The 12,334-nt window shown below is 41.2% G+C and overlaps 1 protein-coding gene across 2 annotated transcripts in view; it reads right to left on the reverse strand.

The window, feature by feature from the left end:
• Gab3 (GRB2 associated binding protein 3) overlaps positions 1 to 12,334 on the reverse strand; it is a 160,855-nt gene that overhangs the window by 61,698 nt on the left and 86,823 nt on the right. The gene's annotated exons all lie outside the window — the stretch shown is intronic.

Below are 12,334 nucleotides of genomic sequence, written 5' to 3' on the forward strand. Positions count from 1 at the left end.
CCCACACATTAAATAAAATAAACAAATGTAATATGTATATTGTTAGATAATTTTATGTCAATTTGACACTAGAGTCATCTGAGAGGAGGGATACTTAATTGAGAAAATGCCTTTATAAGATCAGTCTGTAAACAACCCTGAGTAATCTCTCTAGCCTCTGTATCTTTAGCTTTTAAAACCTACTATGACCAAGAAACTAGGAGGGGAAAAGAAAGCATCATTTGGAGTATACTCCTCTCTCCCTCTCTCTCCCTCCCCCCCCCTCTCTCACCATCATGAACTTTCTTAGGTTTTAAAATGTCTCTCTGAGAACTATGATTGTACAAAAGCTAAAACAATGTATTCTAAGAACTATTTGCTAAGTAGGTCAAAGCCAAGGTTAAGTGCATATCACAGAAGAAAAAGCTTCTGTACAGCAAAAGAAATGACAAAATGAAATGTCAACTGTGAAAAGAGACAGAGAAAAAAATCCAAGACACACTTTTGATTAGATTTGGTTTTGTTTGGTTGGTTTTCGTTGTTTTGGGTATTTGTTTTGTTTTGTTTTGTTTGTTTTGAGAAAAGGTTTCTCTGTACAGCCTTAGCTGTCCTGAAATTCACTCTGTAGACCAGGCTGGCCTCAGACCCACGGCTCTGTCACCTTCTGCCTCCCGAGTGCTGGGACTAAGGGCATGCAGCATCACACCAATATATAAAAAACTTCTAGGGGGCTGGAGAGATGGCTCAGTGGTTAAGATCATTAGCTTATCTTCCAGAGGTACTGAGTCCAATTCCCAGCAATCACATGGTGGCTCAAAACCATCTGTAATGGGATCTGATGCCCTCTTCTTGTGTGTCTGAAGAGAATGAGACATATATAAAATATATTTATTTTATATATTCACATATATGAAATAAATAAGTCACCTTAAAAATAAAAAGTAAAGAAAAAAAAAGAACCCATTTCCTTTATTAAAAAAGAAAAAGAACCTCTATTACCAGAAAGACAATTTATTGTTTTTTTATTCGATATTTTTTTATTTACATTTCAAATGATTTCCCCTTTTCAAGCCCCCCACTCCCCGAAAGTCCCATAAGCCCCCTTCTCTCCCCCTGTCCTCTCACCCACCCCTTCCCACTTCCCCGTTCTGGTTTTGCCGAATACTGCTTCACTGAGTCTTTCCAGAACAAGGGGCCACTCCTCCTTTCTTCTTATACCTCATTTAATGTGTGGATTATGTTTTGGGTATTCCAGTTTTCTAGGTTAATATCCACTTATTAGTGAGTGCATACCATGATTCACCTTTTGAGTCTGGGTTACCTCACGTAGTATGATGTTCTCTAGCTCCATCCATTTGCTTAAGAATTTCATGAATTCATTGTTTCTAATGGCTGAATAGTACTCCATTGTGTAGATATACCACATTTTTTGCATCCACTCTTCTGTTGAGGGATATCTGGGTTCTTTCCAGCATCTGGCAATTATAAATAGGGCTGCTATGAACATAGTAGAGCATGTATCCTTATTACATACTGGGGAATCCTCTGGGTATATACCCAGGAGTGGTATAGCAGGATCTTCTGGAAGTGAGGTGCCCAGTTTTAGGAGGAACTGCCAGACTGATTTACAGAGTGGTTGTACCAATTTGCAACCCCACCAGCAGTGAAGGAGTGTTCCTCTTTCTCCACATCCTCGCCAACACCTGCTGTCTCCTGAATTTTTAATCTTAGCCATTCTGACTGGTATAAGGTGAAATCTCAGGGTTGTTTTGATTTGCATTTCCCTAATGACTAATGAAGTTGAGCATTTTTTAAGATGCTTCTCAGCCATCCGAAGTTCTTCAGGTGAGAATTCTTGTTTAACTCTGTACCCGATTTTTTAATAGGGTTGTTTGGTTTTCTGGAGTCTAACTTCTTGAGTTCTTTATATATATTGGATATTAGCCCTCTATCTGATGTAGGATTGGTGAAGAACTTTTCCAAATTTGTTGGTTGCCAATTTTTCCTCTTTATGGTGTCCTTTGCCGTACAGAAACTTTGTAATTTTATGAGGTCCCATTTGTCAATTCTTGCTCTTAGAGCATACGCTATTGGTGTTCTGTTCAGAAACTTTCTCCCTGTACCGATGTCCTCAAGGGTCTTCCCCAGTTTTTTTTCTATTAGCTTCAGAGTGTCTGGCTTTATGTGGAGGTCCTTGATCCATTTGGATTTGAGCTTAGTACAAGGAGACAAGGATGGATCAATTCGCATTCTTCTGCATGCTGACCTCCAGTTGAAACAGCACCATTTGTTGAAAAGGCTATCTTTTTTCCATTGGATGTTTTCAGCCCCTTTGTCGAGGATCAAGTGGCCATAGGTGTGTGGGTTCATTTCTGGATCTTCAATCCTGTTCCATTGATCCTCCTGCCTGTCACTGTACCAATACCATGCAGGTTTTAACACTATTGCTCTGTAGTATTGCTTGAAGTCAGGGATACTGATTCCCCCAGACTTTCTTTTGTTGCTGAGAATAGTTTTAGCTATCCTGGGTTTTTTGTTATTCCAGATGAATTTGTTAATTGCTCTTTCTAACTCTGTGAAGAACTGAGTTGGGATTTTGATGGGTATTGTGTTGAATCTGTATATTGCTTTTGGCAAAATGGCCTTTTTAACTATATTGATCCTGCCAATCCATGAGCATGGGAGGTTTTCCCATTTTTTGAGGTCTTCTTCCATTTCCTTCTTCAGAGTCTTGAAGTTCTTGTCATAAAGATCTTTCACATGTTTGGTAAGAGTCACCCCAAGATACTTTATACTGTTTGTGGCTATTGTGAAGGGGGTCATTTCCCTAATTTCTTTCTCAGCCTGCTTATCTTTTGAGTATAGGAAGGCTACTGATTTGCTTGTGTTGATTTTATAACCTGCCACTTTGCTGAAGTTGTTTATCAGCTGTAGGAGTTCTCTAGTGGAGTTTTTTGGGTCACTTAAGTAGACTATCATATCATCTGCAAATAATGATAGTTTGACTTCTTCCTTTCCAATTTGTATCCCTTTGACCTCCTTATGTTGTCTAATTGCCCGAGATAGTATCTCAAGTACAGTATTGAAAAGATAATGAGAGAGGGGGCAGCCCTGTCTAGTCCCTGATTTTAGTGGGATTGCTTCAAGTTTCTCTCCATTTAGTTTGATGCTGGCTACCAGTTTGCTGTATATTGCTTTTACTATGTTTAGGTATGGGCCTTGAATTCCTGTTCTTTCCAAGACTTTAAGCATGAAAGGATGCTGAATTTTGTCAAATGCTTTTTCAGCATCCAATGTGGTTTTTTTCTTTGAGTTTGTTTATGTAGTGGATTGCATTGATGGATTTCCCTATATTGAACCAACCCTGCATTCCCGGGATAAAACCTACTTGATCATGGTGGATGATCGTTTTGATGTGTTCTTGGATTCGGTTGGCAAGAATTTTATTGAGTATTTTTGCATCGATGTTCATAAGGGAAATTGGTCTGAAGTTCTCTTTCTTTGTTGGATCTTTGTGTGGTTTTGGTATCACCGTAATTGAGGCTTCATAGAAGGAATTGGGTAGTGTTCCTTCTGTTTCTATTTTGTGGAATAGTTTGAAGAGTATTAGTGTTAAGTCTTCTTTGAAGGTCTGATAGAATTCTGCACTGAAACCATCTGGTCCTGTGCTTTTTATGGTTGGAAGACTTTCTATGACTCCTTCTATTTCTTTAGGCGTTATGGGACTGTTTAGATGATCTATTTGGTCCTGATTTAATTTTGGTATTTGGTATCTGTCAAAGAAATTGTCCATTTCCTCCAGATTCTCCAGTTGTGTTGAGTACAGGCTCTTGTAGTAGGATCTGATGATTTTTTGGATTTCCTCAGTTTCCGTTGTTATATCTCCCTTTTCATTTCTAAGTTTGTTAATTTGGATACTTTCTCTGTGCCCTTTGGTCAGTCTGGCTAAGGGTTTATCTATCTTGTTGATTTTCTCAAAGAACCAGCTCCTGGATTCGTTAATTCTTTGTACGGTTCTCTTTGTTTCCAATTGATTGATTTCAGCCCTGAGTTTGATGATTTCCAGTCTTCTACTCCTCCTGGGTGAATTGGCTTCTTTTTGTTCCAGGACTTTCAGGTGTGTCGTTAAGCTGCTAGTATATGCTCTCTCCATTTTCTTTTTGGAGGCACTCGGGGCTATGAGTTTTTCTCTTAGCACAGTTTTCATTGTGTCCCAAAGATTTGGGTATGTTGTGCCTTCATTTTCATTAAATTCTAAAAAGTCTCTGATTTCTTTTTTTATTTCTTCTTTGGTCAGAGTGTCATTGAGTAGAGTATTATTCAGCCTCCATGTGTATGTGGGCTTTCTGTTGTTTTTGTTGCTATTGAAAATCACTCTTACACCATAGTGATCTGATAGGAGGCATGGGATTAGTTTGATCTTCTTATATTTGTTGAGGTCTGTCTTGTGACCAATTATATGGTCGATTTTGGAGAAGGTACCATGAGGTGCTGAGAAAAAGGTATATTCTTTTGCTTTAGGGTGAAATGTTCTATAAATATCAGTCAAATCCAATTGGTCCAAAGCTTCAATTAGTTTTACTGTGTCCCTGTTTAGTTTCTGTTTTCCCGATCGGTCCTTTGAGGAGAGTGGAGTGTTGAAGTCCCCCACAATTATTGTGTTAGGTGCAATGTGTGCTTTGAGCTTTAGTAAAGTTTCTTTTACGAATGAGGGTGCCCTTGCATTTGGCGCATAGATGTTCAGAATTGAAAGTTCTTCTTGGTGGATTTTTCCTTTGACCAGCAAGAAGTGTCCTTCTGTGTCTCTTTTGATGACTTTAGGTTGAAAGTCAATTTTATCTGATATTAGAATGGCTACTCCTGCTCGTTTCCTGTGACCATTGGCTTGTAAGATTGTCTTCCAGCCTTTTACTCTAAGGTAGTTTTTATCTTTGACACTGAGGTGTGTCTCCTGTATACAGCACATTGTAGGGTCCTGTTTCTTTATCCAGTCTGTTAGTCTATGTCTTTTTATTGGGGAATTGAGACCATTGATGTTAAGAGATATTAGGGAATAGTGATTATTACTTCCTGTCATTTTTGATGTTCTTTTTATATTTGAGTGGTTATCTTCTTTTGGGTTTGATAAAGGAAGGTAACTATCTTGCTTTTTCCAGGGTGTAGTTTCCCTCCTTGTATTGGAGTTTTCCTCCTATTATTCTTTGCAGAGCTGGGTTTGTGGAAAGATATTGTGTAAATTTGGTTTTGTCATGGAATATCTTGGTTTCTCCATCTATGGTGAATGAGAGTTTTGCTGGGTATAGTAGTCTTGGCTGACATTTGTGTTCTCTTAGAGCCTACATGAGATCTGCCCAGGATCTTCTAGCTTTCATGGTCTCTGGTGAGAAGTCTGGTGTGATTCTGATAGGTCTTCCTTTATATGTTACTTGGCCTTTCTCTCTTACTGCCTTTAATATTCTTTCTTTTTTTAGTGCATTTGGGGTTTTGATTATTATGTGACGGGAGGTATTTCTGCTCGGGTCCAGTCTGTTTGGAGTTCTATAGGCTTCTTGTATATTCATAGGCATCTCTCTCTTTAAGTTGGGAAAGTTTTCTTCCATAATTTTGTTGAAGATATTTGCTGGCCCTTTCTGTTGTAAATCTTCACTCTCATCTATACCTATGATCCTTAGGTTTGGCCTTCTCATTGTATCCTGGATTTCCTGGATGTTCTGGGATACAAGCTTTTTGCATTTTGCATTTTCTTTGACAGTTGAGTCCATGGTTTCTATGGTATCTTCAGCATCTGAGATTCTTTCTTCCATCTCTTGTATTCTGTTGTTTATATTTGCATCTATGGCCCCTGAGTTCTTCTCAAGGTTTTCTATCTCCAAAGTTGTCTCCCTTTGTGATTTCTTAGTTGTTTCTACTTCTGTTTTTAGATCCAGGATGGTTTTGCTCAGTTCCATCATTTGTTTGTTTGTGTTTTCCTGTAATTCTTTAAGAGATTTTTGTGTTTCCTCTTTCATGATTTCTGCCTGTTGACTCAAGTTCTCCCGTATTTCTTTAAGGTTTTTTTTTTTTTTTTTTTTTTTTTTTGCCTTTCTTCTTTATTGGCTTCTATCTCTTGGGCCTTATTCTCCTGCATTTCTTTAAGTGATTTTTGTGTTTCCATTATACGGGTTTCTAGCTTATTCATGTTCCCCTGTATTTCTTTAAGAGATTCATTTATGTTCTTTTTGTGTTCTTCTAGCAGCATCATGAACAGTGATTTTAAATCCAAATCTTGTTTCTCTGGTGTGTTGTCATAGGACTTGCTGATGTTGGAGAGTTTGGTTCAGATGCTGCCATATTGCCTAGATTTCTGTTAGTAGCATTCCTGCGTTTGCCCTTTGCCATTTTGTTCTCTGGAGTTAGTTGGTCTTGTCTCTGGCTGGTGTTTGAGCCTCCTGAGGGGCTCTGGGGCTATTTCTGCAACACTGGATGGCTGGGTTTCCCCTGTTGCACATTGCTGATGTGCTGTCCTCCTCTTGGGTGTCCTTGCAGCCCTAGTGTTCTTTGCCCCAGATTGTGTCTGTGAACCAGATGGTGCCTGTTTGCTCCTTCAGGGAGTGCTGAGGCTGTATGCTGCAGGGACCTTTTCTGTGTGCTGATCACTCTACTGGGCAGCGGAACTCCCAACCTGGTTGGTGCACACAAGGCTAGCCTTGCTGCTCAGGCCCTGAGTCTAGGCAAAAGCCTGGCAGGCCAATGTCCGAGCAAAGTTCCCCTCAGCTGTGAGTGTTAATTGGGTCTGACAGGTGGCTAGGATGGTGGTATGTGCGTGCTCCCTAAGAGTGCTGGGGGAGTCTGCTGGGCTAACAACCTCCTGGCCGGGTCGGCACATAGATGGCCCACCAAGCAGCCCAGGACCTGGGGGCAGTCCAGGGCCTGACCATCTGAGACCCCTGCTATGTCCGCCTCAGGCTATTCCTGTTAGCTGGTTTGGTTTCGCCTGCTAGGTCTCTCTGGCTTCCAGTAGGCAAAATGGCAGCGGTGCACGCGCCGCCCTGCACCTCCTGGCCGGGTTTGCACCCCGGTGGCCCCCCAGATCAGCCCAGGGCGTCGGGCTTAGACCCCCGCGATGTTGATCTCGGGTTATATTTGCGTACCTCAGTCTGATTTCTCTGGCGACCGAGAACCAATATGGAGGCCTCTTAACTGACTGGCGGGAGGCAGAGTTCTGATGTGGCTTCTGTGTGGTGAAAGGTACCATAAATCCGCCGCTGCTTGCAGCCTGGCTGGCCAGCGATGGCCAGTGGTCGTGGGCGCAGGGTCTGCCTGGACCCTGTCCGCTTGGTTCTACTGCTGATGGCCCTTCCTCTGGACCAGCTGCTGCCGCTGCCCGACAATTTATTGTTTAAGAGTGCATGCTTAGGCAAATGGATGGAGCTGGAGAACATCATACTAAGTGAGGTAACCCAGTCTCAAAAGATCTATCATGGTATGTACTCACTAATGAGTGGATATTAGCCTGGAAAACTGGAATACCCAAAACATAATCCACACATCAAATTAGGTACAAGAAGAATGGAGGAGTGGCCCCTGGTTCTGGAAAGACTCAGTGAAGCAATATAAGACAAAATCAGAACGGGGAAGTGGGAAGGAATGGGATGGAGAACAGAGGGAGGGAAGGGGGCTTATGTGACTTTCGGGGAGTGGGGGACCAGAAAAGGGGAAATCATTTGAAATGTAAATAAAAAATATATCGAATAAAATTTCAAAAAAAAAAAAAGAGTGCATGCTGATCTAGCAGAAGACCCAGATTCCGTTCTCAGTACCCACATCTGTTACCTCTTATAACCCTAGCTCCAGGGAATCTCCAGAAAACCCTCTTCTGACTTCCAAGAGCACCTGCACTCAGGTACACAACCCCCTACACACATATACATTAGTAAAAATAAATAAATATTTTAAATGAGTAAAATTTTTAAATGAACTGTTTACAATGCAATAGCACAACAACAAATAATCCCATTTAAGAAATAAAATAGTTATAAGAGGCAGATAGATGGAGGGAACTGGGAGGGAAGGGGATGGAGAGAGGAATAGGGAGCTCAGGAACAAGTGTGGAGAAGGACAGGAGAGATAACTAGATGGTCATGAAAATGAATGGAAATCTGCAATTGATGGGAGTGGGGAGGTGGGAGGGGGCATCTCCAAGACAAGACAGAGACCTGGGATAAGAGAGGTGCCCAAAAATCAATGGGGTGACCTTATCTGTAACTCTTTACATTGGGGATATAAAACCTGAAGAGACCACCTCCTATAGCCAGGCAGGAACCCCAGTAAAGCAATAGAGACACCAAACCATCCACAAATCTTTCAACCCAAAATTTATCCTGTCTACAAGAAATGCAGGGGCCGGGATGGAGCAGAGACTGAGGGAATGGCCAACCAATAACCAGCTCAACTTGAGATCCAACCCATGGACAAGCACCGATCCCTAACACTATTAATGATACTCTGTTATGCTTGCAGACAGGAGCAAGTTGTCCTCTGAGAGGCTCCATCCAGAAGCTGACTCAGACAGATACAGACACCCACAGCCAAACAGTGGATGGAGCTTGTGGACTCCTATGGAAGAATAGGAGAAAAGATTGCAGCCCCAAAGGAGATAAGAACTCCACAGGAAGATCAATAGAATCAAGTAATCTGGATCCTTGGGGCTCTCAGAGTCTGAAGCACCAACTAAAGAACATACATGGGCTGGACCTAGGCTTTCTTGCACATATGTAGCAGATGCACAGCTTTGTCTTCATGTGGGTCCCTGAACAACTGGAATGGGACTACCCCAAAAGCTGTTGCTTGTATGTGGGATATATTCTACTAGCTGGGCTGCCTTCTCTGGCCTCGGTGAAAAAGGAAGCACCTAGCCTTGCAGAGACTTGAAGTACCAGGGTGGAAGGAATAACCAGGGAGGGGGGAGGAGGGGGAGAGGGAGGGGGGCCCACCCACTCAGAAGAGAAGGGAAAAGGAATGGGGGAAAGATTGTGGAAGGAGGTGACTGGGAGGGGGCAGTGAGCAGGATGTGAAGTGAACAAGTAAAAAATCAAAATACTAAAAAAAAAAAAAAAAATCACATTGGTGGCATATGTTTTAATTCTAGCACTCAGAAGACAGAGACAAGAAGATCTCTGTGAATTCAAGGCCAACCTGGTCTACAGTACGAATTCCAAGCCATTCAAAGGTACATGGTGAGACTGTGTCTCAAGTGGAAAAAAATAGCAAAGGATCTGAAAAGAAACCTCTACAAAGTAGAAAGGCAAATGGCCAAGAGATATTTCTAATTGTTTAACATCACTACTCATTAGGAAACACAAATTAAAACAAAAGGACATTACTTCATCCCAGTTAATTTATCTGTTATCAAAAAGAGAGAAGAACTGTTTATGAAGATGGAGAGGAAAAAGGTACCCTTGCACACTTAGAGAAATGTAAACTAGTATGACCACTATGAAGTTAAAACTGTAATTACTATGTGACCCAGAAATTCCTTTTGTGGATATACACCAAAAGAAGATAAAATCAACACCTTCTAAAGATGTGGCCAAGAAGCACCTTAAGAAATGCTCAATATCATTAGCCATTAGGGAAATGCAGATCAAAACAACCCTGAGATTTCACCTCACACCAGTCAGAATGACTAAGGTTAAAAACTCAGGAGACAGCAGGTGTTGGCGAGGATGTGGAGAAAGAGGAACACTCCTTCACTGCCGGTGGGATTGTAAGATGGTACAACCACTCTGGAAATCAGTCTGGCGGTTCCTCAGAAAACTGGACGTGACACTTCCTGAGGACCCTGCTATACCTCTCCTGGGCATATACCCAGAGGATTCTCTGGCATACAATAAAGACACATGCTCCACTATGTTCATAGCAGCTTTATTTATAATAGCCTGAAGCTGGAAAGAACCCAGATATCCCTCAATGGAGGAATGGATACAGAAAATGTGGTATATATACACAATGGAGTACTATTCAGCAATTAATTTACCTTTATTTTATGTGCTTGGTGCCCACATGTCTGTGTGAGAGTGCCCGATCTTAGAGTTACAGACAGTGGTGAGCTGCCATGTGGGTGCTGGGATTTTAACCCCTGTCCTCTGGAAGAATAGCCAGTGCCCTCAACTGCTGAGCCATCTCTCCAGCACCCCTATTCAGCAATTAAAAACAATGAATTCACGAATTTTTTAGGCAAATGGATGGAACTGGAAAATATCATCCTAAGTGAGGTAACACAATCACAAAAGAATACACATGGAATGCAATCATTGATAAGTGGATATTAATTAGCCCTGAAACTCTGAAATTGAAGATACAATTAGCATATCAAATGATTCCCCTGAAGAAGGAAGAAGAGGGCCCTAATCCTGGAAAGGCTCAATCTAGCATTGTAGGGGAGTACCAGGAGAGAGAAAAGGGAGGGGAAAAGACAGGAGAATAGATGGAGAGAAGAGGACTTATGGGACATATGGGGGGGGGGGGACTGGGAAAGGGGAAGGCTTTTAGAATGTAAACAAAGAACATAGAAAATAAATTTAAAAATTAAAAAAAAAGATGTCTACACTGCCATTCATGTGGTCTAAGGACCAATTTGTCTTAGTCAGGGTTTCTATTCCTGCACAAACATCATGACCAAGAAGCAAGTTGGGGAAGAAAGGGTTTATTGAGCTTACACTTCCACGTTGCAGTACATCACAAAAGGAAGTCAGGACTGGAACTCAAGCAGGTCAGGAAGCAGGAGCTGATGCAGAGGCCATGGAGGGATGTTTCTTACTGGCTTGCTTCCCCTGGCTTGCTCAGCCTGCTCTCTTATAGAACCCAAGAGCACCAGCCCAAAGGTGGAACCACCCACAAGGGGCCCTCCCCTCTTGATCACTAATTGAGAAAATGTCCCACAACTGGATCTCATGGAGGCACTTCCCCAACTGAAACTCCTTTCTCTGTGATAACTCCAGCCTGTGTCAAGTTGACACACGAAACTAGTTAGTACAATTGATCCCTTGTCAACTTGACACACAAACAGCCAAGGTGCTCCACGGAGAAACCCTGTCTCAACAAACAAACAAACAAAAATAAAAATAAAAGGACTCTGTTGGTAATTTGATTTCAGATGGTAACCTCTCAAACTTGGAATCAACAAAATTCTGTTAAGAAAGTGTTTTTCTGAGAGCATATCTTCTGACAGCTCTATTGGTATACATGTCATGGAGCTTGCTTCCCACCGACAAAACCAGTTTTAAAAGTATCCTAAATAAATGATACTATGTGAAAGGCATACAGTGCCAGGTTGATTTTTCTTTCCATGAACCATCCTTGCCCCCAACAAACTACCACAGTTGAAGTCATCACTGTCTCTTATATGACTAATTGAAATGTCTCTTGCCTTCAAGAGACATATCTACTCTTAACTTCCCACATAAATGTATTCTCAATAGAGGATTGATAGTTCTTGAAAATCACAAATCTAATCATTTTCCCTCTTGGTTAACACATTCCACAAGTTTTTGGTAAATACCACAGAACCATACTTTACTGTTTTACATAACACTTCTTCTTGATTACCAGTTTATTCTCTGAGCTAAGTAGGATTGGGCACAAAATAATTATTCAGCAAATAATTATTAAATGAATGAGCTCCAAACATGGTAACATAGACCTAGGTTTTAAATAACACTCTCAAGAGATATTGCTTCTTTATTGGTTTATAATGAACCTAATATCCAGGATTTTCTCATCATAAACTTGCTTGTTAGGAAGAACTAGATGTATATACATGGTCTCTAATTGGAAACGTAGGCTACCAGGAAAAGTTTAGTTCCAGGCTTTTAACTCAAATGTGACAAATGTTCTATCTAGACATTATACTATGTACTTGAATGTGAGACTGACTATATAGATAATGACTTTAATCTAGAGCATACCAAAGATGAGAATTTGTTAATCAGTAGGATGGACAATTGGACAATCGAGGCTGAAGCTGGACCACTTTATTTCTGCACTCAATTAAGCTTGCACAGTAAAACAAGCCTGGCAGGGTTATAACAAGTTTCACTTCTTAGGCTTTAGAATTCACTCTAATAAAATGAAGCGGTCTGTCTGGATTGTATCCATTGCCAAAAGACACTGACATATACTGGGAAACATCCTGAAAGTATCTGAGGCTGTAAAGAGATGCCTTTGATTTAAACTGCTTTTCTGGCAAGAGTGATTACTGTCCCTTTGTTTTAATGGACTTGGCTCCCTGACCCTCTGCAGTGGTGAAATCGCTAAGCTATGAAATCATTTCCTTCACATGTGCACAGGATGGGTCAGTAACCTGCCTCCACAGCCA

The sequence above is a fragment of the Apodemus sylvaticus genome, chromosome X, assembly GCF_947179515.1.
Source record: "Apodemus sylvaticus chromosome X, mApoSyl1.1, whole genome shotgun sequence".
Classification (NCBI taxonomy): Eukaryota; Metazoa; Chordata; class Mammalia; order Rodentia; family Muridae; genus Apodemus; species Apodemus sylvaticus.